A 25,844-nucleotide genomic window follows, 5' to 3' on the forward strand; every position below is an offset into this window, starting at 1 on the left:
TGTTCATTTTACAAAAACAACTGAACCAACTACTAGGCTACCAACAGCATATACAGTCAACGAGACACAACATAAACAACATAACTGAATGACAACCAGTCCAGAATGAGAAAAGACAATCTTGTTCCCATATCTTATTAAGTCCATATTTTGAGTTAAAATATGTCACGGCTGAGAATTCTAGCCTATACTCCCATCTCCGGTATCCCCCGTCTGATTCTAAATCCTGCTACACACACATACACACATACACACATACATACAGTGGGCTCCAGAATGACTGGCACCCCTGACTGGCAATGCACAAGCAATACATTTAAAAATAGATAAACAATATAATTACAGAGAGAAACCCAAAATACCAACATGTGAGAAATACTACACTTTATTAATGTTTCAGTGGAACCAACCAAAATCATATAATTATTTAATACAAAATATATTTCATACAAAATAAATTTCACCAAAATCGGGGTTTCATAATTATTGGCACTCCTCATTTAGTACTTAGTGCAACCACCTCTGGCAAGGACAACAGCATGGAGTCTTTTCCTGTAATGTTTGACAAAGTTAAGGAACACATTTGGAGGGGTTTTGAACCATTCCTCTATGCAGATCCTTTCAAGATCCTTCACATTCTTGGGTTTGCGCTTATCAACTGCCCTCTTCAACTCAGTCCTCAGGTTTTTGATTGGATTGAGGTCCGGCGACTGACATTACCATGGCAAAAGATTGATTTTGTGGTCACAGAACCATTTCTGTGCGGATCTTGAGGTATGTTTTGGGTCATTGTCTTGTTGGAAAGTCCACCTATGGCCAAGTCCCAGCCTTCTGGCAGAGGCAACCAGATTTTCAGCCAGAATTGCCTGATACTTGGTGGAATTCATTATGCCATCAATCTTAACCAGTGCACCCGGACCTCTGAAATTAAACAGCCCCAAAACATCACTGGCCTACCATCACATTTCACCGTGGGTATGAGGTGCCTCTCCTAGTATGCATCTCTGTTTCGGCGTCAAACATGCTGATGCTGTATCTGACCAGAACGTTCTATTCTGGCCTCATCTGACCAGAGCACCTTCTTCCAGTCATAATTTAAATGACATTTGGCAAACTCCAGGCCCTTGCGTCTGTGTCTTGTGGTCAGAAAGGGCTTTCTTCTGGCAACCGTTCCAAAGAGTCTGTGGTTTTGGAGGTGGTGTCTGATGGTGCTTTTTGAAACCTGGTGACCTGAAGATGCTACCAATTCTTTCACAGTGAATCTTGAGGATTTTGTTGCTTCTCTCACCATCCTCCTCCCTATCCAGGGGGCAAAATGCATTTGAGGTTTTCAACCGTTCCATATCTTTTGAATTTCTTAATAATTGCCCTGACAGTGCTCAGTGGTATATTCAATCATTTGTGGATCTTCTTGTAGCCATTACCAGATATATGAAGGTCTACGACCATCTGTCTCTTTTGAACAGCCAGTTCTTTTGTTTTCTTCATGGTGTTGGATGACAAAGGGATATTGTGTGCATGTTACCTCATTTTTATACCCTGGTGAAACAGGAAGTGATGTAATGGCTCAATAGTTCCTTAAGAATTAGATACATTTAAATAAGTGGGATTTAATTCCTGGTTTAATGTTATTTATAATAATCTTTAAGGGTGCCATTAATTGTGAAACCTTGATTTGGAGGACATTGATTTTTGATTAAATCAATAATGATTTTGGTGGGTTCCATTGAAAATATAATCAAATGTAGTATTTCTCACATGTTGGTATTTTGAGTTTTTCTCTCTAATTCTATTGTTTATATTTTTTTAAGTATGTTTGTGCATTGCCAGTCATGGGTGCCAGTAATTATGCAGCCCACTGTACACACACACACACACACACACACACACACACACACACACACACACACACACACACACACACACACACACACACACACACACACACACACACACACACACACACACACACACACACACACACACACACACACACACACACACACACACACACACACACACACACACACATACATACATACATACATACATACAATATAAAGGCAATGCTACCAAATACTAATTGAGTGTATGTAAACTTCTGACCCACTGGGAATGTGATGAAAGAAATAAACACTAAAATAAATAATTATCTCTACTATTATTCTGACATTTCACATTCTTAAAATAAAGTGGTGATCCTAACTGACCTAAGACAGGGAATTTCTACTAGGATTAGAATGTCAGGAATCGTGAAAAACTGAGGTTAAATGTATTTGGCTAAGGTGTATGTAAACTTCTGACTTCAACTGTAAGTATTGAAATATAGGCCTAAGTAAGTTACGGTATTAAGACATAATATGATGCACTCTTAGTCCTACAGCTTGGTTATACAAGGCTGCTATACCAAGCCTACTAATGTTAATGATATTACTTGTTATTATAATGATCACCATCATAACAAAGGAGATCAAGAAAAAAAGGAGCGTTATTATTATAAATATACTTTTTCAGACAATTTGGAAGAGTGTAAACAATACTAAATATAAACGTCCCTTTTTCAAGACCCTTTCTTACAAAGATAATTCGTACAAATCCAAATAACTTCACAGATCTTCATTGTAAAGGGTTTAAACACTGTTTCCCCATGCTTGTTCAATGAACCATAAATAATGAATGAACATGCACGTGTGGAACGGTCATTAAGACACTAACTGCTTACAGACTGTAGGCAATTAATGTCACAGTTATGAAAACTTAGGACACTAAAGAGGACTTTCTACGGACTCTGGAAAAACACCAAAAGAAAGATGCCCAGGGTCCCTGCTCATCTGCGTGACCTTGCCTTAGGCATGCTGCAAGGAGGCATGAGGACTGCAGATGTGGCCAGGGCAATAAATTGCAATGTCCGTACTGTGAGACACCTAAGACAGCGCTACAGGGAGACAGGACGGACAGCTGATTGTCCTCACCGTGTCAGACCAAGTGTAACAACACCTGCACAGGATTGGTACATCCGAACATCACACAGGATGGCAACAACAACTGCCCAAGTTACACCAGGAACGCACAATCCCTCCATCAGTGCTCAGACTGTAAGCAAATGGCTGAGAGACGCTGGACTAAGGCCTTGTAGGCCTGTTGTAAGGCAGGTCTTCACCAGACATCACCGGCAACAATGTCGCCTATGGGCACAAACCCACCATTGCTGGATCAGACAGGACGGGCGAAAAGTGCTCTTCACTAACGAGTCGCGGTTTGCCTCACCAGTGGTGATGGTCACATTTATCGTTGAATGAATGAGCGTTACACCGAGGCCTGTGCTCTGGAGCGGGATCGATTTGGAGGTGGAGGTTCCGTCATGGTCTGTGGTGGTGTGTCATATCATCATCGGACTGAGCTTGTTGTAATTGCAGGCAATCTCAAAGCTGTGTGTTACAGGGAAGACATCCTCCTCCCACATGTGGTACCCTTCCTGCAGGCTCATCCTGACATGACCCTCCAGCATGACATTGCCACCAGCCATACTGCCTATGTGCGTGATTTCCTGCAAGACAGGAATGTCAGTGTCCTGCCATGGCTAGTGAAGAGCCCGGATCTCAATCCCATTGACCACGTCTGGGACCTGTTGGATCAGAGGGTGAGGGCTAGGGCCATTCCCCCCAGAAATGTCTGGGAACCTGCAGGTGCCTTGGTGGAAGAGTGGGGTAACATCGCTCAGCAAGAACTGGCAAATCTGGTGCAGTCCATGAGGAGGAGATGCACTGCAGTACTGACTTAATTTTGATCTTGATCCCCCCCCCCCTTTTTGTTCAGGGACACATTATTCCATTTCTGTTAGTCACATGTCTGTGGAACTTGTTCAGTTTGTCTGTTGTTTAATCTTATGTTCATACAAATATTTACACATGTTTAGTTTGCTAAAAATAAACACATTTGACATTGAGAGGACATATCTTTTTTTGCTTATTATAAATAATACCAGAGACTGTATTAATGGGAAAATAAGTGTAAAGCAAAGATTAAAAACAGCTGAAATTGTTTAGGACTTGGCGGTATACCGTATTTTATGATATACCGGTATTGATGCAGGGATCGGTTTGGGTTTTTACTTTACCTTCTATACCGGTTTTCACATGTTTGGTCTGTTAAATGTGATACGCCATGTGTAATGTACATTTTTATAGTTTACTTCGCTACTTGAGTCATCTTTCTCCACTCTTTCTCTCCCTGCCACTTTCCACACAGACCTAGCCATGTTTCTTACATCAGCAAACAGCTAGTTTGTCTTTTCTTAGCAAGTTGCCCTAAATCTTGTGAGATGCTAATTGTTAGCTGCTAATTGCTAGCTAGCTAATAAATGTACTGAGTAAGAGCAAACGTAGCTAGCTAATACAGCCTGATAAAACCATTGATGATACAGACCTGAATCAGAATGTTGTTTGTTCAACAGTATCTTCAAAAAGGAATATGTTAGCTACATGAAGTAGCTAAGAGAAAACATGCAATGTAGCCAAAGCTTATAGGGTCCCCTAGGAAACATTTATCAACACTACCCTGTCACAATAAATGTTCCCTGGCATTTTAATTCGTTGTCATCTCAAACAACGCTGTATTCAAAGTGCCCACTATTATATTCTAACTAAAATTAAAATAGTCATTCTAATTCCATGATTCCAACAGTGTTTCTCTAAATCACAAGTCAAATCGCAATTGCAACATTTGGTTAAAAATAAGTCCTAGATTTGCCCATATCGTGCAGCCCTACGTGGCAGTGTGGAAGTGATCTCTATTGAGCAGTGGTGTAAAGTACTTAAGTAAAAATACTTTCAAGTACTTAAGTCATTTTTGTTGGTCCTTGACTATTTTTTATTTTTGACAACTTTTACTTTTACTTCTACATTCCTAAAGAAAATACTGTACTTTTTACATTTTCCCTTACATCTAAAAGTACTCATTACATTTTGAATGCTTAACAGGACAGGAAAATCAAATCAAGTAGAAATGTTATTTGTTATGCGCCAAATTCAACCTTATAGTGAAATGCTTACTTACAGGGAAATGGTCCAATTCATGCACTTGTTAAGAGAACATCCCTGATCATCCCTACTGCCTCTGATCTGGAGGACTCACTAAACACAAATGCTTTGTTTGTCAATTATGTCTGAGTGTTGGAGTGTGCCCCTGGCTATTCGTAAAATAAAATAAAAACATGGTGCCATCTGGTTTACTTAATATAAGGAATTTTAAATTATTTATACTTTTTCTTTTGATACTTTAGTACATTTTATCAATTAATTTGCTTTAGATACTTAAGTGTATTTAAAACCAAGCACTTTTAGACTTTTACTCACATAGTATTTTACTGGGTGACTTTCACTTTTACTTGAGTCATTTTCTATTACAGAATCTTTACTTATACTCAAGTATGACAATTGGGTACTTTCTCCACCACTGCAATTGTGTGCAGGAAATGCAAATGTGATAAAAGTGCTGAAATTGGTTTTGGTTGAAGTTGAATTGAACAGTATAAAACAATCAGAATGGATAAATACATATTGAAATCACTTAGAATGTATGTGTTGCCACCCTAAGATCAGTCACTACTCATAAAGCAGATGCAGAACTGCTTTACTGTCATACCGTCCAATTTTTTTCAAATGCCATGATATAATATTTTGCCTATATCGCCCATCCCTACTTGACATGTTGCTGCGTGAAGCTTGGTGCTCACAGAATCAGTAGGATATTAAACAAACACTCAAACAGGCAACAGTAGCAGGAGCTGTCTTATTTCTGTAGATATATATGGATGATTTATAAAGCCAGACACATTTAACAGTTAGGCCATTGATTGTAGACATAATTAAGTTGGGGTTTCTGCTCTCTTCACTATTCTTTGACATTAAGGCAAGGGCTGTTTTCTCATCTCCTCATTCTTCTGATATCTCAACACCAATATGGTGGTCAACTTGGCTATTATGCACGTAGCAACATGGTCTAGAAATGTTGCCAATTCAACAACGCACTGATGTGTTTCAGAACTGCAGACAGCGACCACCATTGTTCCACCATTGTTCTTATGTAAATTAATCATATACCATTTCAGTAGCACGTCTTAGTGATGGACTGTACCATCCCCACAGCCTCCACAATGGATCAGTCCACTCATAGGCGCCAATCAGACAGGGGTCTTGTACACCATGATATATATATGTAGTAGCACGTCTTAGAAATGTCCTTGTTTTTGAAAGAAAACCACATTCATTGTCCATTAAAATAACATCAAATTGATCAGAAAAAGAGTGTAGACATGTTGTAAATTACTATTTTAGCTGGAAAAGGCTGTTTTTGGAATGGAATATCCACATAGGCGTACCTAGGCCCATTTATCAGCAACCATCACTCCACGTTGTGTTAACTAATTGAAGTTTATCATTTTAAAAGGCTAATTGATCATTAGAAAACCCTTTTGCAATTATGTTAGCACAGCTGAAAACTGTTGTTCTGATTAAAGAAACAGTAAAACTGGCCTTTAGACTAGTTGAGTATCCAGAGCATCAGCATTTGTGGCTTCGATTACAGGCTCAAAATGGCCAGAAACAAAGAACTTCCTCATGCAAACTTTCAAAGTTCTTGAAATTTCCCAGATTGACTGAACTTCATCACTTAAAGTAATGAAGGACTGTCGTTTCTCTTTGCTTATTTGAGCTATTCTTGTTATAATATGGACTTGGTCTTTTACAAAATAGGGCCATCTTCTGTATACCACCCCTACCTTGTCACAACACAACTGATTGGCACAGGAAATAAATTCCAATGCACACCTGTTAATTGAAATGCATTCCAGGTGACTACCTCATGAAGCTGATTGAGAGAATGCCAAGAGTGTGCAAAGCTGTCATCAAGGCAAAGAGCGGCTACTTTTGAAGAATCTCAAATATAAAATAGATTGATTTGATTAACACTTTTTTTGGTTTGTACATGATTCAGTATTTGTTATTTCATAGTTTTGATGTCTTCACTATTATTGTTCAATGTAGATAGTAGTAAAAATAAAGAAAAACCGTTGAATGAGTAGGTGTGCCCAAACATTTGACTGGCAATGTATATTTTTTTAGCTCCTGCTCTACGAAATAAATCTAAATCGACCGGTCGACTAAATGGGGTCAGTCCTATATTGATTACTGCGTTGTTGGAAAGAGTAAGCAGGAAAGACATTTCACTGTACTTGTGCACATGACAATACATTTTTAAACTTGAACTCCTCTCCTTGAATCGATTCACATGATACACATCCTTTCGAGTGAAATCATCAGTTTCACATAATGGCTTCCTCTCACCCATCTCCCCGGCCCCTTCCTTCCTCTCGTCAATCACTCAGGCTAATTAAATGAGAGTTATTTCAATAAAGCTACCATCTTCTACCTTACTCCATTAGTTCTATTAAGAGCCAGTGGTTCCTGGTTCCTCTATGCCCTGGAGTCTTCATCCATCTCTCATCTCCTGGTCTCACTTGACGAGAGGTGTCGGTTCTGCCTTTTTATGAATCCATGTAACCTAGTTACTGGAGCTCAGCAGGGGAGAGACAATCAATTAATGAACAAAGGAGGTGGCTCACTGAGGCAGTGTTGATAGACTGAGGGACTATTACTAACACAGGAGCCCCTCGCAAAATATGTTTTCACTCATTTCATTTTTCATCTGATGGATGTATCCTTGTTCGGTTGTTTTCTTCTCAAGGTGAATCCAGAGGGAAGAGAGAAGACCGTTACAGAAGGAGGCCGGTTTGTGTGTTAGTCTGCTACCTGTTGGGAGCCGTTGGAGGACATTTGGCAGACATCTTGTTTTGGGAAGGTAAGAGCTCTGTCTCCTTAAGTACAGATCTAGTGTGAGCTTATTCACTCCAAAACCAAACCCTAATCATAGGCAGGGAAATGCCTATGACAATTGTCAGACTCGAACCACCCTAGTCACAGACTGTTCTCTCTGCAACCACACAGCAAGCGGTACCGGAGCTCCAAGTCTAGGTCCAAGAGGCTTCTAAATAGCTTTTACCCCCAAGCCATTAGACTCCTGCACGTCTAGTCAAATGGCGAACCAGACTATTCACTTTGTCCCCCCCCCTTCTCCACACCACTGCCACTCTCTGTTGTCGTCTGTACATAATTAAAGTGACTAACTCTACCTACATGTACATACTACCTCGATTAACTGGTGCCCTTGCACATTGACTCGTAACGGCACCCTGTGTATATATATATATTATATATTTTTTTACAGCTCCTCTTTTATTACTAGTTACTTTTATCTCTTATTCTTATTCGTATATTTTTGAAACTGCAGTGTCGGTTAGGGGCTCGTAAGTAAACATTTCACTGTTGTTTTCGAAAGCCAAGTCAACAAACAGGTCACTGACCATCTCGAATCCCACCGTACCTTCTCCGCTATGCAATCTGGTTTCCGAGCCGGTCACGGGTGCACCTCAGCCACACTCAAGGTACTAAACGACATCATAACCGCCATCGATAAAAGACAGTACTGTGCAGCCGTCTTCATCGACCTTGCCAAGGCTTTCGACTCTGTCAATCACCAGATTCTTATCGGCAGACTCAGTAGCCTCGGTTTTTCGGATGACTGCCTTGCCTGGTTCACCAATTACTTTGCAGACAGAGTTCAGTGTGTCAAATCCTTCTGTAGCTCAGTTGGTAGAGCATGGCGCTTGTAACGCCAGGGTAGTGGGTTTGATCCCCGGGACCACCCATACGTAGAATGTATGCACACATGACTGTAAGTCGCTTTGGATAAAAGCGTCTGCTAAATGGCATATATTATTATTATTATAAATCGGAGGGCATGCTGTCCGGTCCTCTGGCAGTCTCTATGGGGGTGCCACAGGGTTCAATTCTCGGGCCGACACTTTTCTCTGTATATATCAATGATGTTGCTCTTGCTGCGGGCGATTCCCTGATCCACCTCTACGCAGACGACACCATTCTATATACTTTCGGCCCGTCATTGGACACTGTGCTATCTAAACTCCAAACGAGCTTCAATGCCATACAACACTCCTTCCGTGGCCTCCAACTGCGCTTAAACGCTAGTAAAACCAAATGCATGCTTTTCAACCGATCGCTGCCTGCACCCGCATGCCCGACTAGCATCACCACACTGGATGGTTCCGACCTTGAATATCAAATCAAATCCAATTGTATTTGTCACATACACATGGTTAGCAGATGTTAATGTGAGTGTAGGGAAATGCTTGTGCTTCTAGTTCCGACAATGCAGTAATAACCAACAAGTAATCTAACTAACAATTCCAAAACTACTGTCTTATACACAGTGTAAGGGGATAAAGAATATGTACATAAGGATATATGAATGAGTGATGGTACAGAGCAGCATAGGCAAGATACAGTAGATGGTATCGAGTACAGTATATACATATGAGATGAGTATGTAAACAAAGTGGCATAGTTAAAGTGGCTAGTGATACATGTATTACATAAGGATGCAGTCGATGATATAGAGTACAGTAAATACATATGCATATGAGATGAATAATGTAGGGTAAGTAACATTATATAAGGTAGCATTGTTTAAAGTGGCTAGTGATATAATTACATCATTTCCCATCAATTCCCATTATTAAAGTGGCTGGAGTTGAGTCAGTGTCAGTGTGTTGGCAGCAGCCACTCATTGTTAGTGGTGGCTGTTTAACAGTCTGATGGCCTTGAGATAGAAGCTGTTTTTCAGTCTCTCGGTCCCAGCTTTGATGCACCTGTACTGACCTCGCCTTCTGGATGATAGCGGGGTGAACAGGCAGTGGCTCGGGTGGTTGTTGTCCTTGATGATCTTTATGGCCTTCCTGTAACAATGGGTGGTGTAGGTGTCCTGGAGGGCAGGTAGTTTGCCCCCGGTGATGCATTGTGCAGACCTCACTACCCTCTGGAGAGCCTTACGGTTGAGGGCGGAGCAGTTGCCGTACCAGGCGGTGATACAGCCCGCCAGGATGCTCTCGATTGTGCATCTGTACAAGTTTGTGAGTGCTTGATGACGAGCTTGGAGGGTACTATGGTGTTGAATGCCGGGCTGTAGTCGATGAACAGCATCCTCACATAGGTATTCCTCTTGTCCAGATGGGTTAGGGCAGTGTGCAGTGTGGTTGAGATTGCATCGTCTGTGGACCTATTTGGGCGGTAAGCAAATTGGAGTGGGTCTAGGGTGTCAGGTAGGGTGGAGGTGATATGGTCCTTGACTAGTCTCTCAAAGCACTTCATGATGACGGAAGTGAGTGCTACCGGGCGGTAGTTGTTTAGCTCAGTTACCTTAGCTTTCGTGGGAACAGGAACAATGGTGGCCCTCTTGAAGCATGTGGGAACAGCAGATTGGTATAGGGATTGATTGAATATGTCCGTAAACACACCGGCCAGCTGGTCTGCGCATGCTCTGAGGGCGCGGCTGGGGATGCCGTCTGGGCCTGCAGCCTTGCGAGGGTTAACACGTTTAAATGTCTTACTTACTCACCTCGGCTGCAGTGAAGGAGAGACCGCATGTTTTCGTTGCAGGCCGTGTCAGTGACACTGTATTGTCCTCGAAGCGGGCAAAAAAGTTATTTAGTCTGCCTGGGAGCAAGACATCCTGGTCCGTGACGGGGCTGGATTTCTTCCTGTAGTCCGTGATTGACCGTAGACCCTGCCACATGCCTCTTGTGTCTGAGCTGTTGAATTGAGATTCTACTTTGTCTCTGTACTGACGCTTAGCTTGTTTGATAGCCTTGCGGAGGGAATAGCTGCGCTGTTTGTATTCGGTCATGTTACCAGACACCTTGCCCTGATTAAAAGCAGTGGTTCGCGCTTTCAGTTTCACGCGAATGCTGCCATCAATCCACGGTTTCTGGTTAGGGAATGTTTTAATCGTTGCTATGGGAACGACATCTTCAACGCACGTTCTAATGAACTCGCACACCGAATCAGCGTATTCGTCAATATTGTTAACTGACGCAATACGAAACATATCCCAGTCCACGTGATGGAAGCAGTCTTGGAGTGTGGAGTCAGCTTGGTCGGACCAGCATTGGACAGACCTCAGCGTGGGAGCCTCTTGTTTTAGTTTCTGTCTGTAGGCAGGGATCAACAAAATTTAGTCGTGGTCAGCTTTTCCAAAAGGGGGGCGGGGCAGGGCCTTATATGCGTCGCGGAAGTTAGAGTAACAATGATCCAAGGTTTTTCCACCCCTGGTTGCGCAATCGATATGCTGATAAAATTTAGGGAGTCTTGTTTTCAGATTAGCCTTGTTAAAATCTCCAGCAACAATGAATGCAGCCTCCGGATAAATGGTTTCCAGTTTGCAAAGAGTTAAATAAAGTTTGTTCAGGACTATCGATGTGTCTGCTTGGGGGGGGATATATACGGCTGTGATTATAATCGAAGAGAATTCTCTTGGTAGGTAATGCGGTCTACATTTGATTGTGAGGAATTCTAAATCAGGTGAACAGAAGGATTTGAGTTCCTGTATGTTTCTTTCACCACACCACGTCTCGTTAACCATAAAGTATACGCCGCCGCCCCTCTTCTTTCCAGAAAGATGTCTGTTTCTGTCGGCGCGATGCGTGGAGAAACCCGTTGGCTGCACCGCATCGGATAGCGTTTCTCCAGTGAGCCATGTTTCCATGAAGCAAAGAACGTTACAGTCTCTGATGTCCCTCTGGAATGCTACCCTTGCTCGGATTTCATCAACCTTGTTGTCAAGAGACTGGACATTGGCAAGAAGAATGCTAGGGAGTGGTGCACGGTGTGCCCGTCTCCGGAGTCTGACCAGAAGACCGCCTCATTTCCCTCTTTTTCGGAGTCGTTTTTTGGGGTCGCAGCATGGGATCCATTCCGCTGTCCTGTTTGAAAGGCAGAACACAGGATCCGCGTCGCGAACAACATATTCTTGGTCGTACTGATGGTGAGTTGACGCTGATCTTATATTCAGTAGTTCTTCTCGACTGTATGTAATGAAACCTAAGATGACCTGGGGTACTAATGTAAGAAATAACACGTAAAAAAAAACAAAAAACTGCATAGTTTCCTAGGAACGCGAAGCGAGGCAGCCATCTCTGTCGGCGCCAGAAGACTCCGAATATGTGGACACCTATAAGTACCTAGTTGTCTGGCTAGACTACAAACTCTCCTTCCAGACCCATAACAAACATCTCCAATCGAAAATCAAATCAAGTGTCGGCTTTCTATTCCGCAACAAAGCCTCCTTCACTCACGCTGCCAAGCTTACCTTAGTAAAACTGACTATCCTACCGATCCTCGACTTCGGCGACGTCATCTAAAAAATTGCTACCAACACTCTACTCAGCAAATTGGATGCAGTTTATCACAGTGCCATCCGTTTTTGTCACTAAAGCACCTTATTCTACCCACCACTGCGACTTGTATGCTCTAGTCGGCTGGCCCTCCCTATATATTCGTCGCCAGACCCACTGGCTCCAGGTCATCTACAAGGCCATGCTAGGTAAAGCTTCGCCTAATCTCAGTTCACTGGCCACGATGGCAACACCCATCCATAGCACGCGCTCCAGCAGGTGTATCTGATCATCCCTAAAGCCAACACCTCATTCGGCCGCCGTTCGTTCCAGTACTCTGCTGCCTGTGACTGGAACGAATTGCAAAAATCGCTGAAGTTGGAGACTTTTATCTCCCTCACCATCTTCAAACATCAGCTATCTGAGCAGCTAACCGATCGCTGCAGCTGTACATAATCTATTGGTAAATAGCCCACCCATTTTCACCTACCTCATCCCCACAGTTTTTATTTATTTACTTTTCTGCTCTTTTGCACACCAATATGTCTACCTGTACATGATCATCTGATCATTTATCACTCCAGTGTTAATCTGCAATATTGTAATTATTCGCCTACCTCCTCATGCCTTTTGCACACATTGTATATAGACTCCCCTTTTTTTCTACTGTGTTATTGACTTGTTAATTGTTTACTCCATGTGTAACTCTGTGTTGTCTGTTCACACTGCTATGCTTTCTCTTGGCCAGGTCGCAGTTGCAAATGAGAACTTGTTCTCAACTAGCCTACCTGGTTAAATAAAGGTGAAATAAAATTAAATAAATGTGACTAATAACATTTCTATTTGATTTGATTTTCTTGTTCTGCTAAGCATTCAAAATGTAATGAGTACTATTAGTTGTCAGGGAAAATGTATGGAGTAAAAAGTACAGTATTTTCTTTAGGAATGTAGTGAAGTAAAGAGTAAAAGTTGTAAAAACAAATAGTCAAGTACAGATACCAAAAAACGACTTAAGTAGTACTTGAAAGTATTTTTACTTAAGTACTTTACACCACTGCTCAATAGAGATCATTTCCACACTGCCACATAGGGCAGCACGATAATGGACAAATAATCTAGGACTTATATTTAACCAAATGTTGCAATTGCGATTTGACTTGCGAATTAGAGCAAAACTGTTGTAATCATGGAAATAGAATGACTATTCTAATTCTATAGTTAGAATATAATAGTGGGCACTTTAGATACATTGTTTTTTTGAGATGACAACGAATTAAAATGCCAGGGAGGAGTTATTGTGACAGGGTAGGAACTGAAGTGTTGATATTGTATGTTTTCTCTTAGCTACTTCATGTAGCTAACATATTTTTGCTTGGCATATTCCTCTTTGATTTTGAACAAACAACATTCTGATTCAAGTCTACACCATCACTGGTATTAGCTAGCTACGTTTGCTCTTACTCAGTACATTTATTTGCTAGCTAGCTATTAGTGGCTAACAATTAGCATCTCACAAGATTTAGGGCAACTTGCTAAGAAAAGACAAACTAGCTGTTTGCTGACGTAAGAAACACAAACTAATAGTGTCATTATAGAACGCTAGTGGATTTATATTAAGTGAAAGTGAAAACAGCATTGTTGTCATGAACATTGTTGCATGTGCTGCGTTGACCATGCAGACTGAACGCAAGTGTCTGGTGGTTGAGGAACATCAAATGTGCCCTTTGAGTGACAGGGAGCGTATGTATGGAAAGTGGCACAGGGAGAGAGATGACTCAAGTAGCAAAGTAAATGATAAAAATTGACATTACACATGGCGTATCACATTTAACAAACCGAACATTTGAATACCGGTATAAAAGGTAAAGTAAAAACCCAAACCGGTCCCTGCATCAACACTGGTATATCATAAAATATGGTATACTGCCCAGCCTTAGTGTGCACACAGCCTGTCTTCTCTTGAGCAATCCTATGCACAGTAGCATGGCTATGCTCACTGAGTCTGTACATAGTCAAAGCTTTCCTTATGTTTGGGTCCGTCACAGTGTTCAGCCACTGTGCCACTGTGTACTCTCTGTTTAGGGCCACAAGGCATTCTAGTTTTCTCTGTTTTTTTGTTAGTTCTTTCCAATGTGTCAAGTAATTATCTTTTTGTTTTCTTGTGATCTGGTTGGGTCTAATTGTGTTGCTGTACTGGGGCTCTGTGGGGCCTGTTTGTGTTTGTGAACAGAGCCCCAGGACCAGCTTGCTTAGGGGACTCTTCTCCAGGTTCATCTCTCTGTAGGTGATGCATTTGTTATGGAAGGTTTGGGAATCGCTTCCTTTTAGGTGGTTATACAATTTAATGTCTATTTTCTGGATTTTGATCATCAGCGGGTATCGGCCTAATTTTCCTGTGCATGCATTATTTGATGTTTTACGTTGTACATGGAGTATATTTTTGCAGAATTCTGCATGCCAAGTCTCTGTTTATCCCATTATGTGAATTACTTGTTGGTGAGCAGACCCCAGACCTCACAACCATAAAGGGCAATGGGTTCTATAACTGATTTAAGTATTTTTAACCAGATCCTAATTGGTATGTTGAATTTTATGTTCCTTTTTAATGGCATATTAGGCCCTTCTTGCCTTGTCTCTCAGATCGTTCACAGCTTTGTGGAAGTTACCTGTGACGCTGATGTTTAAGTCAAGCTATATTTGAGTTTTTTGTGTGCTCTAGGGCAATGGTGTCTAGATGGAATTTGTATTTATGATCCTGGCAACTGGACCTTTTTTGCAACACCATTATTTTTGTCTAACTGAGATTTACTGTCAGGGTCCAGGTCTGGCAGAATCTGTGCAGAAGATCTAGGTGCTGCTGTAGGCCCTCCTCAGTTGGGGATAGAAGATCCAGATCATCAGCAAACAGTAGACATTTGACATCAAATTTGAGTAGGGTGAGACCAGGTGTGCTGCAGACTTTTCTAGTGCCCTCGCCAATTCGTTTATATAGATGTTGAAGGGGGTGGGGCTTAAGCTGCATCCCTGTCTCACCCCACAGCCATGTGGAAAGAAATGTGTTTTTTGCCAATTTTAACTTCACACTTGTTGTTTGTGTACATGGATTTTATAATGTTTTATGTTTTTTCTCCAACACCTCTTTCTATCAGTTTGTATAGCAGACCCTCTTGCCAAATTGAGTCAAAAGCTTTTTTGAAACCAACAAAGCATGAGAAGACTTAGCCTTTGTTTTGGTTTGTTTGTTTGTCATTTAGAGTGTGTAGGGTGGATATGCGGTATGTCGTACGATCATTTGGTAAAAAGCCAATTTGACATTTGCTCAGTACGTTGTTTTCACTGAGGAAAGGTACCCATCTGCTGTTAATGATAATGCAGAGCATTTTCCCAAGGTTGCTGTTGACGCATATCCCACGGTAGTTATTGGGGTCAAATTTTCCTCCACTTTTGTGAATTGGGGTGATCAGTCCTTGATTCCAAATATTGGGGAAGATGCCCAAGCTAAGGATGATGTTAAAGAGTTTAAGTATAGTCAATTGGAATTTGTGGTCTGTATATTGTATAATTTAATTGAGGATAACATCAACACCACAGGCCTTATGGGGTTGGAGGGTTTGTATTTTGTCCTGAAGTTCATTCAATGTAATTGGAGAATCCAGTGGGTTCTGCTAGTGTTTAATAGTTGATTCTAAGATTTGTATTTGATCATATATATGTTTTTTCTGTTTGTTATTTTTTTTGGGGCCAAAAAGATTGGAGAAGGGGTTTAGCCATACATCTCTGTTTTGTATAGATAACTATTTGTGTTGTTTGTTTGGTTCTTTCCCATTTTCACAAAAGTGGTTAAAGTCTATGGATTTTTTTATTACATTGAGTTGATTTCTGACTTTCTGTTCGTTCTTTTTCCGTAGTGTATTTCTGTATTGTTTTAGTGATTCACCATAGTGAAGGCATAGGCTCAGTTTTTATGGCTAAGAGATATTGGTGTATCTACCGTAGGAGTCCTCTCCAAGCCTACCATTGACTATGTACATACCCAGCGTGCGACGCAGGAGTTATGACCTGTTTTTGTTGGTTATGTTGTCATAGTTGTGCCTGGGGGGCATATGGGGGAGGGAATGCTGTCACCTCCAGGTAGGTGTTTGTCCCCCTGTGTGCTGGGGGTGGCAGGTTCTTGTCCAGTTCTGGCATTTAGGTCACCACAGACTAGTACATGTCCCTGGGCATGGAGAAGCTGTCTTCATTAAAGTGGGGGTTATAGGTAACACACAGGAAAACATTTTTCTCTGAGATAATTTCCTTTTGAATTTCTAGCCAAATGTCAAATGTTCCTGTTTTGATTAATTTAATAGAGTGATTTAGGTCTGCTCTATACCAAATTAGCATACGCCCTGAATCCCATCCCTGTTTCACACCTGAACGTTTGTTGGATGGGGCAACCAGCTCCCTGTAACCTAGAGGGTAACCAGTGGGTCCATCTCCTCTATACCATGTTTCTTGTAGGATGACAATGTCTGTATTTCTGATTTATTTGGTGGAGTTCTGGTTCCTACTCTTTAGGCCTTTTTCTCTCTCTCTGTCTGTGACTCTCTCTCTCTCTCTGTGTCCCTCACTCCCTCTCTCTCTTTCTGTCTCTCTCTTTCTCTGTCTGTCTCGCTCTCTCTCTCTCTCTCTGTTGTAAGGGCCTGTTGAATAATGAAGACCCACTGGGTCCAGAGCACCAGTTAACCCTTTGATCTCAGATCACACGGTGAGCAATATGGACACGTCATGAATGACAGCTTGACATTGGGAAACCAGGCCTAAGGGCATCTTCCTCCCCTCTCCCTGAATGTACCCACAATACATCCTGTTTCATTGGTGGGGTTTTGAACCAACAGGAAGTTGCTCTAGTGCCCTAGCCTTTGTTATCTTAACGTTGATGTATTATTAAAGACTTTGAAAAGGTAGTGTTTAATTATTGATTTGGGTGCAAGGCGTGTCAATGCATTCTCAAACCTTAGTCTTTTCTCCTATTTTTGTTTGGTCCGGACTATAGCCGTTATTGTCTGTTCTGCTTGTCAGATCCGGCATTTATATTTAGTTTTATTACGAACGGCAGAGGCCATTATAAAAATATATATATATATATTTTTAAATATGTACATACAGATTTTTTTTATTTGACTAGGCAAGTCAGTTAAGAACAAATTCTTATTTACAATGACGGCCTAGGAACAGAGGGTTAACTGCCTTGTTCAGGGGCAGAACGACATATTTTTACCTTGTCAGCTTTGGGATTTGATCTAGCAACCTTTTGGTTACTGGCCCAATGCTCTAACCACTAGGCTACCTGCACCCCATACAGTGCATTCAGAAAGTATTCAAACACCTTTACCTTTTCCACATTTTGTTACGTTACAGCCTTATTCTGAAAATGGATTCAATTGTTTCCCCCCTCATCAATCACAATACCCCACAATGAGAAAGCAAAAAGGTTTTCATACATTTTTGCAAAATATATAAATAAATAAAACATGGCAATATCACATTTACGTAAGTATTCAGACCCTTTATTTAGTACTTTGTTGAAGCGCCTTTGGCAGCGATTACATCTATGAGTCTTCTTGGGTATGACGCTACAAGCTTGGCACACCTGTATTTGGGGAATTTCTTCCATTCTTCTCTGCAGATCCTATCAAGCTCTGTCAGATTGGATGGGGAGCATCGCTGCACAGCTATTTTCAGGTCTTTCCAGAGATGTTTGATCGGGTTCAAGTCCTGGCTCTGGCTGGGCCACTCAAGGACATTCCAACCTGTGTTGTCTTGGCTGTGTGCTTTGGGTCGTTGTTCTGTTGGAAGGTCAATCTTTGCTCCAGTCCGAGGTCCTGAGCGTTCTGGAGCAGGTTTTAATTAAGAATCTCTCTGTACTTTGCTCCGTTGATCATTGCCTCGATGCTGATTGGTCTACCAGTCCAGGCCGCTGAAAAACATCCCCACAGCTTGATGCTGCCACCAGCATTCTTCACTGTAGGGATGGTGCCAGGTTTCCTCCATACGTGATGCCTGGCATGGTCTGAGAGTCTTTAGGCAAACTCCAATCGGGGTATATGTGCCTTGGTCAGGGAGGTGACCAAGAACCCAATGGTCACTCTGACAGCGATGTAGAGGTCCTCTGTGGAAATTGGAGAACCTTCCAGAAGGTCAACCATCTCTGCAGCACTCCACCAATCAGGCTTTATGGTAGAGTGGCCAGACGGAAGCCACTCCTCAGTAAAAGGCACATGACACACACCTCGTGGGGCATCAATGATCATGAGGAAGGTAAGGGATCAGCCCAGAACTACACAGCAGGACCTGGTCAATGACCTGAAGAGAGCTGGGACCACAGTCTCAAAGAAAACCATTAGTATGGATTAAAATCCTGCAGCGCACGCAAGGTCCCCCTGCTCAAGCCAGCTCATGTCCAGGCCCTTCTGAAGTTTGCCAATGACCATCTGGATGATCCAGAGGAGGAATGGGAGAAGGTCATATGGTCTGATGAGACAAAAATTTAGTTTTTTAGTCTAAACTCCACTCGCCGGGTTTGGAGGAAGAAAAATGATGAGTACAACCCCAAGAACACCATCCCAAACGTGAAGCATGGTGGTGGAAACATCATTCTTTCGGGATGCTTTTCTGCAAAGGGGACAGGACGACTGCACCGTATTGAGGGGAGGATGGATGGGGCCATGTATTGCGAGATCTTGGCCAACAACCTCCTTCCCTCAGTAAGAGCTGAAGATGGGTTGAAGATGGGTCGTGGCTGGGTCTTCCAGCATGACAACGACCCGAAACACACAGCCAAATCCTTGCTGCAGTGTGTGCAAACCTGGTCAAGAACTACAGTAAACGTATGATCTCTGTAATTGCAAACAAAGGTTTCTGTACCAAATATTAAGGTCTGCTTTTCTGATGTATCAAATACTTATGTCATGCAAATTAATTACTTAAAAATCATACAATGTGATTTTCTGGATTTTAGATTTTAGATTTTAGATTCCGTCTCTCACGGTTGAAGTGTACCTTCTGTAGCTCAGTTGGTAGAGCATGGCGCTTGTAACGCCAGGGTAGTGGGTTCGATCCCCGGGACCACCCATACGTAGAATGTATGCACACATGACTGTAAGTCGCTTTGGATAAAAGCGTCTGCTAAATGGCATATATTATTATTATTATTATTATTATTACCTATGATAAAAATTACAGACCTCTACATGCTTTGTAAGTAGGAAAACCTGCAAAATCGGGCAGTGTATCAAATACTTGTTCTCCCCACTGTACATACACATACCTATATAGACATACATACATTTTTAGAATATACCTTTATTATTCCCCACAAACCCTACCACCCTTCCCCCAATTGGAGTAAACTAATAAACAATAACACTTCACACTACCTTCAGTATATACATCTGGTACACATTTTACAGACACAATCTATTTTACAATAGTTATATTTTGTTTGTTTTTAGTCCTTCCTCTATTTCTGATGTCCATCCAGTTTGATTTTTATTTGTAACTGTACTATTTTACAACATTTATAAACAAATATACATTTTACAGACCCTGTATGTTTTGCATTGATTATCTTGTTATTAGTCCCACCCTTCAGCTACATTCAACCCCTCCCATCTACTGTATCTCGCAACATCATCCATTTTGGATTTCTAGCAGCCATATACAGTTTGGGCAAAAAAGTCTTTAGTCAGCCACCAATTGTGCAAGTTCTCCCACTTAAAAAGATGAGAAAGGCCTGTAATTGTCATCATAGGTACACCTCAACTATGACAGACAAAATGAGAAAAAAAATCCAGAAAATCACATTGTAGGATTTTTAATGAATTTATTTACAAATTATGGTGGAAAATAAGTATTTGGTCACCTACAAACAAGCAAGATTTCTGGCTCTCACAGACCTGTCATTTCTTCTTTAAGAGGCTCCTCTGTCCTCCACTCGTTACCTGTATTAATGGCACCTGTTTGAACTTGTTATCAGTATAAAAGACACCTGTCCACAACCTCAAACAGTCACACTCCAAACTTCACTATGGCCAAAACCAAAGAGCTGTCAAAGGACACTAGAAACAAAATTGTAGACGTGCACCAGGCTGGGAAGACTGAATCTGCAATAGGTAAGCAGCTTGGTTTGAAGAAATCAACTGCGGGAGCAATTATTAGGAAATGGAAGACATACACGACCACTGATAATCTCCCTCCATCTGGGACTCCACGCAAGATCTCACCCCGTGGGGTCAAAATGATCACAAGAACGGTGAGCAAAAATCCCAGAATCACACGGGGGGGAGACCTAGTGAAGGACCTGCAGAGAGCTGGGACCAAAGTAACAAAGCCTACCATCAGTAACACACTACGCCGCCAGGGACTCAAATCCTGCACTGCCAGATGTGTCCCCCTGCTTAAGCCAGTACATGTCATATGGTCAGATGAAACCAAAATATAACTTTTTGGTTAAAAACTCAACTCGTAGTGTTTGGAGGACAAAGAATGCTGAGTTGCATCCAAAGAACACCATACCTACTGTGAAGTATTGTGAGATTTTGAGTGAAAACCTCCTTCCATCAGCAAGCGCATTGAAGATGAAACGTGGCTGGGTCTTTCAGCATGACAATGATCCCAAACACACTGCCCGGGCAACGAAGGAGTGGCTTCGTAAGAAGCATCTCAAGGTCCTGGAGTGGCCTAGCCAGTCTCCAGATCTCAACCCCATAGAAAATCTTTGGAGGGAGTTGAAAGTCTGTGTTGCAGCCCCAAAACATCACTGCTCCAGAGGAGATCTGCATGGAGGAATGGGCCAAAATATCAGCAACATTGTGTGAAAACCTTGTGAAGACTTACAGAAAACATTTGACCTCATTGACCTGTCATTGCCAACATAGGGTACTTAACAAAGTATTGAGATAAACTTTAGTTATTTACCAACTACTTATTTTTGCAAATAAATTCAATAAAAATCCTACAATGTGATTTTCTGGATTTTTTTCTCATCTTGTCTGTCATAGTTGAAGTGTACAGGCCTCTCTCATCTTTTTAAGTGGGAGAACTTGCACAATTGGTGGCTGACTAAAGACTTTTTTGCCCCACTGTATATTGCACACCATTATCTTAACATGGACATTATCTTAGCATCTTTTATTCAGTAAGAAACATGAACATTCAGTAATATTAGATATAATCTTGGGTCATTACAGTAAGTCAACTCTTAATGTCTGTGTCAATTAATCAATCAGGCAATACACAACCCAATCAGCCAATGTTAGGCAGACTGCTGGGTCTTATTACGCCCTTTTAATCAATATGCACTTCCTTCCTTCTAAGGTGCTAGTCGTTAGCTTTAGAGATCCAGCTCCACAAACCCAGAGACCAGGATGTATTGATCCCCTGTTCTGATTGGAACTTCCCATCAGGAGTGGGGGAAGATGGGGGAGGTGGTAGTCAGGGTCACAGACTGGCTCTTACAGGGTAGATCATCTCTCTCTCTCCCGCTCTTTCTCTCTCTCTCTTTCTTGCTCTCTTTCTCACTTTTTCTCTTCCTCGCTCTCACTCTTTCTTTCTTTTTCTTTCTTTCTCTTTTTCTTTCTCTTCCTCGCTCTCACTCTTTCTTTCTTTTTCTTTCTTTCTCTTTTTCTTTCTCTTCCTCGCTCTCACTCTTTCTTTCTTTTTCTTTCTCTTTTCTTTCTCTTCCTCGCTCTCACTCTTTCTTTCTTTTTCTTTCTTTTTTCTTTCTTTTTCTTTCTCTCCTTTTTCTTTCTCTTCTCTTTCTTTCTTTCTTTCTTTCTCTTTTTCTTTCTCTTTTCCTCGCTCTTCTTTCTCTTTCTTTCTTTCTTTCTTTCTCTTTTCTTTCTTTTCTTTCTCACTCTTTCTTTTTTTCTTTCTCTTTTCTTTCTCTTCCTCGCTCTCACTCTTTCTTTCTTTTTCTTTTTTTTTCTTTCTCTTCCTCGCTCTCACTCTTTCTTTTTCTTTCTTTCTCTTTTTCTTTCTCTTCCTCGCTCTCACTCTTTCTTTCTTTTTCTTTCTCTTTTTCTTTCTCTTCCTCGCTCTCACTCTTTCTTTTTCTTTCTTTCTTTCTCTTTTTCTTTCTCTTTCCTCGCTCTCTTCCTCGCTCTCTCTTTCTTTCTTTCTCTTTTTCTTTCTCTTCCTCGCTCTCACTCTTTCTTTCTTTCTCTTTTTCTTTCTCTTCCTCGCTCTCACTCTTTCTTTCTTTTTCTTTCTTTTTTCTTTCTCTTCCTCGCTCTCACTCTTTCTTTCTTTTTCTTTCTCTTTTTCTTTCTCTTCCTCGCTCTCACTCTTTCTTTCTTTTTCTTTCTCTTTTTCTTTCTTTTTCTTTCTCTCACTTTTTCTTTCTCTCGCTTTCTATCTTTCTTTCTTTCTCTCTCTCAGGCTCTTTCCTTCCCCAATTCTGTTAATTTACCACAGCTGTCGCAGGCAGCAGGAGAGAACATGGCTGTGTGTGTGTGTGTGGCGAAACAAATGGGAAATCTGTTACATTGGGTTTACGGTGACCATTTGTGGCTGAACTGGCGTTAGCAGGTGGTGGCATGTCACGTATGTGATGCCAGAGACCGGTTTCACATTTGACACAGCTCTGCTGCTGTGTGTGTGTGTGATTTGTTGCCACTAACTCCCCCTCTTTCGCATACACTCACCATTAAACTGTCAAACGGTGTGAATGCGCTGCTGCACACAAACTTAATTCAGAACTGTGACAGTCAGGCTTCCCCAGAACTGTGACAGTCAGGCTTCCCCTGAACTGACAGCAAAAATCAGTGAGCCACACACACACCCATCCACCCAAAGACAAGCTGATATATAGTTTGAATTCCAAAAGCGTTCTGTTCCAGTCACACACACACACCGGGCAGACAACAACGTAGCCTGTCCCTGACTGCCTGCATCTCTCAGCTCCACTACTGTGAGAGGGGAGGAGGAGAGGGGAGGAGGAGACAGGAGGAGGGGAGGAGGAGAAGAGATTAATGTGTGATGGTAGGGTACAGTGTTTAATAGTCACATATACAGGGTTACAGGTCTGATGGCAGGGTACAGTGTTTAATAGTCACATGTACAGGGTTACAGGTGTGATGGCAGGGTACAGTGTTTAATAGTCACATGTACAGGGTTACAGGTGTGATGGCAGGGTACAGTGTTTAATAGTCACATGTACAGGGTTGCAGGTGTGATGGTAGGGTACAGTGTTTAATAGTCACATGTACAGGGTTACAGGTGTGATGGCAGGGTACAGTGTTTAATAGTCACATGTACAGGGTTGCAGGTGTGATGGCAGGGTACAGTGTTTAATAGTCACATGTACAGGGTTGCAGGTGTGATGGCAGGGTACAGTGTTTAATAGTCACGTGTACAGGGTTGCAGGTGTGATGGCAGGGTACAGTGAAAATCTTAAACTCCGAGCCCCAACATGCAGAACTAAGTGAAATAAAATAATGAAAATGGTAATGAAAGACAACAGGGTAACTAGAAATAGCACTATATATATCGTCACAACTGTAGCAGTGATGAATAAATGCATGTCCAATACCATAGGGAGAGATTTTGGGGGTTGGGGGGGGCAGGACATAGAATGTCGTGGGAGACACAGGTCAGTTACCGTTGAAGGTGTGGGTAAGTTCAGTGTGCAGTGCAATGGCGATTGCATTGCCTGTGGTTCTGTCAGGGCGGTAGGCGAATTGGGGAGGGTTGAGTGTGGCGGGAGTGAGGAGGTGATATGGTCTTTTTGACTTTCAAAGCACTTCATGATGACGGGACATACAGGTCATTAGTCATTCAGTTCAGTTTCTTTCCCTTTCTTGGACACGTGGATGATAGTGGACATCTTGAAGAAGGTGGGTATAAACGGCCTGAGGTTGGGAGAGATTGAAAATGTCAAAGAACACAACAGCCAGCTGGTCTTCACATGCACACAGCTTTGCAAAGGTGCTAACGTGTTTCAATGACTTCCACGTTGTCATCGGTCACTCTCCTCAGTAGCTCATTGTGCTCGAATCGTGATTAAAAGGTGTTTAGCTCCTCCGGAAGGGTGGCGTTGCTGACCATGATGTGGCTGGCTTTCTTTTAGCAATCCGTGATCGTCAGGAGCCCCTGCCACATACGCCTTGTGTCCGACCCGCTGAATTGCTCCTCCACTTTATCCCTATGTTATGGCATCTTGATCGATCTGCATAGGACGTATTTGTACTGTTTAACCAAACTATTGTTCCCCGTCACCTTGCCATGTTTATAAGCAATATCTCTCTCTATCTCAGTTTTCCTACAAGGCTGCTATCAATCCACGGTTCTTGATTCGGGTATGTTTTGAAAGATACTATCAGTATCACGTCGTCTATGAATTTTTTGGATGAATCCGGTGTCTGAGTCGGCGTGTTCATCGATATTATCTTCATAAGTGACCCAGAACATATTCCAGTCCAAGAGTGTGAATTTTGATTGGTTGGACCAATCCTGTACAGACCACCAGAACTTCCCTCTTGAGTCTTTGTTTGTAGGTGGGGAGAAGCAAGATTGAGTCAAGGGGAGGGGAGACAAGAGGCGACAAGAGAAGGGATAGGAGAGGAGACGAGGGATAGGAACAGTGAAGGGGAAAAATGGAGGGAGGCAGGGTAACAGACAGAGCCCAGATAGACCCATCATCTCCCTCACATCTCTCACCTAGGGCTGGGAGCATGCATGAGGGGCTGGCTGTGCGATAGAAGGGGACTGGGAGGGTGGAGAGTCTGGGAGAGACTGTAGGGGGTTGGCTGGGGACGGGGCAGAGACTGCAGAGAGTGACTTGGGCTGGGAAGGTAGGACAGCTGGCTGAGTCTGTGGGTGTAAAGGCAGATGGATGACGGGGATGGGTAGGTTTGTCTTCCATAGAGTAGTGAGTAACATCAGACCATTCACAGTCATGAGGGCACAGAGTTCTGTCTTCTGTTTTTGCAAACCATGACTAATGTCTATACAGATTGTTATTCTGTATCCAGCCAGGCCAATCTGCTGTTGTTGATTAGACTCTGAAAGCATGCTGATGAGGATTCTGAATGCCTCCCCATCCTCACTAGCTAGTGGAAAATCCCATTCGTTTGATCTGGCTGAGCCAAAATATGGGCGGCGCAGCATAATACCATCTCTCCCTCTCTAACTCTCTTATGCCAGCTATTCTTCCTTACTGCGGTATTCCCATGGGAACCTTCTTTCGGCTGCATGAATCACAGGCACATCTGTACAGCTGCTTTCCTATGTCTTATCTGGACTTGAGAGAGAGAGGGGGGGTTGGGGGAAATGGTGGGTGGAGAGAGGGAGTCTTGATCCCTTGAGGGTGATAATGCTCTGGTACCTGACACCCAGCCAGGCAGGCTCTTCAATCTAGCTCATCATTTCATGAGCAGCTATTGTAGTGTTGCATATCACTGTCTGATCAGCCATTAGAGCCAGTGTTTCCCCTCGGCCCACAGATTGTTTGGGCCAGATTGTGGGAGGAGGCCAGGAGGATGGCCGTGATGGTGATCTG

At 42.2% G+C, this 25,844-nt stretch overlaps 1 protein-coding gene across 4 annotated transcripts in view; it reads left to right on the plus strand.

Annotated features, from left to right (window-relative positions):
• Window positions 1-25,844, plus strand: part of LOC124011708 (bifunctional heparan sulfate N-deacetylase/N-sulfotransferase 1-like) — a 99,027-nt gene that overhangs the window by 35,634 nt on the left and 37,549 nt on the right. For 3 of the 4 annotated variants that reach the window (XM_046325205.1, XM_046325208.1, XM_046325207.1), the window contains exon 2: window positions 7,744-7,857. The exons of the other annotated variant lie outside the window; for it this stretch is intronic. The gene's annotated coding sequence lies outside the window, so the exon portion shown is untranslated. The remainder of the gene's footprint in view (window positions 1-7,743; window positions 7,858-25,844) is intronic. 4 annotated transcript variants of the gene reach the window in all.

The sequence above is a fragment of the Oncorhynchus gorbuscha genome, linkage group LG23 (assembly GCF_021184085.1).
Source record: "Oncorhynchus gorbuscha isolate QuinsamMale2020 ecotype Even-year linkage group LG23, OgorEven_v1.0, whole genome shotgun sequence".
Classification (NCBI taxonomy): domain Eukaryota; kingdom Metazoa; phylum Chordata; class Actinopteri; order Salmoniformes; family Salmonidae; genus Oncorhynchus; species Oncorhynchus gorbuscha.